Source organism: Coptis chinensis, unplaced genomic scaffold, assembly GCF_015680905.1.
Source record: "Coptis chinensis isolate HL-2020 unplaced genomic scaffold, ASM1568090v1 utg279_pilon_pilon, whole genome shotgun sequence".
NCBI lineage: Eukaryota > Viridiplantae > Streptophyta > Magnoliopsida > Ranunculales > Ranunculaceae > Coptis > Coptis chinensis.
In genome coordinates this window covers 3,116-6,230 of record NW_028238138.1, presented here as the reverse complement: position 1 = coordinate 6,230, position 3,115 = coordinate 3,116, and positions in this window count along the sequence as shown.

Here is a 3,115-nt window from a genome sequence, read left to right as displayed (position 1 = left end):
AAAAAATTTATTTTTTTTTTTTGGTAGATTATGAATAAATTTTTTTTTTTTTTTTTTTTTTTAAGCAGAGCATATAAAAGAAATATGATTTCTACTTTGAAAGATAATCCTATGTGAACAAGTTAGCCAAATAAATAAGACAAAGTACTTAAATAAAACTTATATTAAATCTTGTTTCCAAATTTCCAATTCAACGGGAATCGAATGAAAGTCCTCATCTCTTCTTCGATCTCTGTTTAACTTAGTACTACAATATCAATTACTTCGGATGTCCATTCTTAACACACGCAGAGAGTGCAATATCCTCGTTCAAACAATGTCATCAGCCTTTTCAAGATAACAACAAAATACGTGGCACTTTTGAGAGAATTTCTTTGAGTTATAGTTACTTGAGAGTCTTTTTGTTGTCTTGGTGGTGATATTATAAAGAAAAGTTGATGTACAACAACTTCGAGAGATGTTGACATTGCCGTCTTGATTAATTATGTCACTTCAAGAAATAAGGTTATCCGAGAGAGAGGTTAGGCAATGTAGTAATGTCTAAAAGATGAACTTTTGGAAAAGTTTTTAAAAAATGTTTCTAATAAAGCATTACTAAAATATTTTTATTTCGATAAAATTCTGAAAATTTTAAATTTTTTTTTGTGTTATTAGCAACGTTTTAATCATCACAATAAAAAATGGGTTTTTTGAAAAAAAATATATAGATCTTATTAGCTTACATTTTTATTGTCACTAGAGATATTAGTAATTTTAAACTTTGGTTATATATAGCGGCGTTGTTATAATAATTATACAGATCTAAAATATATGAATTTTATATGTTTTTAGTGATTTTCTATCGTCGAGAAAGGTAAAACAAATTTAAAAATTAGTGTTAAAAATGGCGTTTTTTTTTTGAATGTTTTGATTTTAGCATGATATAAAAAAAAATAACTAAGTTAGTTGTGATAATGTTCCCACTTGAACATATTTCAAAAGTTCAAAAAACAAAATTAGCCAAATAAATAAAGACTTTTTTTTTTATAACTAACATATATAAAATAATTATGATTGTGCAAATTTTTTTGAACAATTTAGCCAAATAAATAAGATTAAAGTTTTCAATTTTTTTTTTTTCGAATAAAAGTCCCTCATCTCTTCTTGAATAAACAATATCAATTTTTTCGATTCCATTCTTAATTTAATTCGAGAGTGCAATATCCTCGTTCAAACAATATGATTTTCTCAAGAAGATAACAATGTGAACAAGTTAGCCAAATAGAGAAGACTCTTAGTTAAATAAAACTTATAGTCTTTTTGTTGTTTCCAATATTTAAGAAAAGTTGATGTACAACAATGAAAGGATCTCGACATTGCCGTATTGATTAATTATGTCACTTCAAGAAATAAGGTTATCCGAGAGAGGTTAGGCAATGTAGTAATATCGTAAAAGATGAACTTTTGGAAAAGTTTTTAAAAATCGTCTGCAATAATAAAGCATTACTAAAAATATTTTTAACGTCGATAAAGGTCTGAAAATTTTAAAATTTTTGTGTTATTAGCAAGCGTTTTAATCATGTCAATAAGTCCAAAATTTTGAAAAAAATATATAGATCTTATTAGCGACATTTTTATTGTCACTAGAGATATTAGTAATTTTAAACTTTGGTTATATAAGCGGCGTTGTTATCATCGCTACGGATCTAAAATATATGAATTTTATATGTTTTAGTGATGTTTCTATCGTCGAGAAAGGTAAAACAAATTTAAAAAATAAGTGTTATAAATGACGTTTTGATGTCGATGTTTTGATCATATGAATAAAAAAAAAATCAGTTAGTTGTGATATTGTTCCCACACTACATGAGTCGCAAAAGGCTATTTTTATCACTAATATCATTGCCGATTGTGCACTTTTTTTTTTTTGGTAGATTATACCCTTCGAAACAAAGTTTATTTATTTTTTTTGTAATCTTTGAATAAAAGATTTTTTATTTATTTCCAGAGCATATATAAGAAATATGATTTCTAAATTGAAAGATAATCCTATGTGAACAACTTAGCCAAATAACTAAGACAAAGTACTTAAATAAAACTTATTGTAAAGCTTGTTTCCAAATTTCCAATTCAACGGGGATCGAATGAAAGTCCTCATCTTTTCTTCGATCTCTGTTTAACTCAGTACTATCATATCAATTACTTCGGATGTTCATTCTTCACACAACGCAGACTGCAATATCCTAGTTCAAACATTGTCATCAGTCCTCTCAAGATAACAACAAAACTACAAGTGGCACCTTTGAGAGAATTTCTTTGAGTTATAGTTACTTCGAGAGTCTTTTTGTTGTCTTCAGTGGTGATATTATAAAATACCTGATGTACAACAACTTCAGAGATGCTAGCATTGCCGTCTTGATTAATTATGTCACTACGAGATATAAGGTTTAACGTTTGTTATTGTTTGAGGATCTAAAATATTTTAATTTTAATGTTTTTTTTAATGATTTTTAAAAAAAATTTAAAAAAAAATTTTAATAAAGCATTATAAAAAAATATTTTTAAAATTTAAAAAAATTTAAAAATTTTTTTGTGTTATTAAACGTTTTTAATCATCACAATAAGTCCGTTTTTTGAAAAAATATGAATTAAAAAAGCTTACATTTTTATTGTTGTGATAATGTAGTAATTTTAAACTTTGAGTTATATAAAAAGACTATTTTTTTTCTAACTAATGAATTTTATATGTTTTAGTGATGCAATATTTGAATAATTATTAAGTGTTAAAAATAAAATGTTCAAAAAAATGAAAAAAATTTTTTGATAATGTTCCCACACTACATGAGTGTTTCCAGAAAAGACTATTTTTATAACTAATATTTTTGTGCAATATTTGAATAATTATTGCCCCCCCGAGTATTTCAAAAGTTTCAAAAAATTTTTTTTTTTTGGTAGATTATTTTTTTTTTTTTTTTTTTTTTTGTTTAATTTCCAGAGCATATAAAAGAAATATGATTTCTACTTTGAAAGATAATCCTATGTGAACAAGTTAGCCAAATAAATAAGACAAAGTACTTAAATAAAACTTATATTAAATCTTGTTTCCAAATTTCCAATTCAACGGGGATCGAATGAA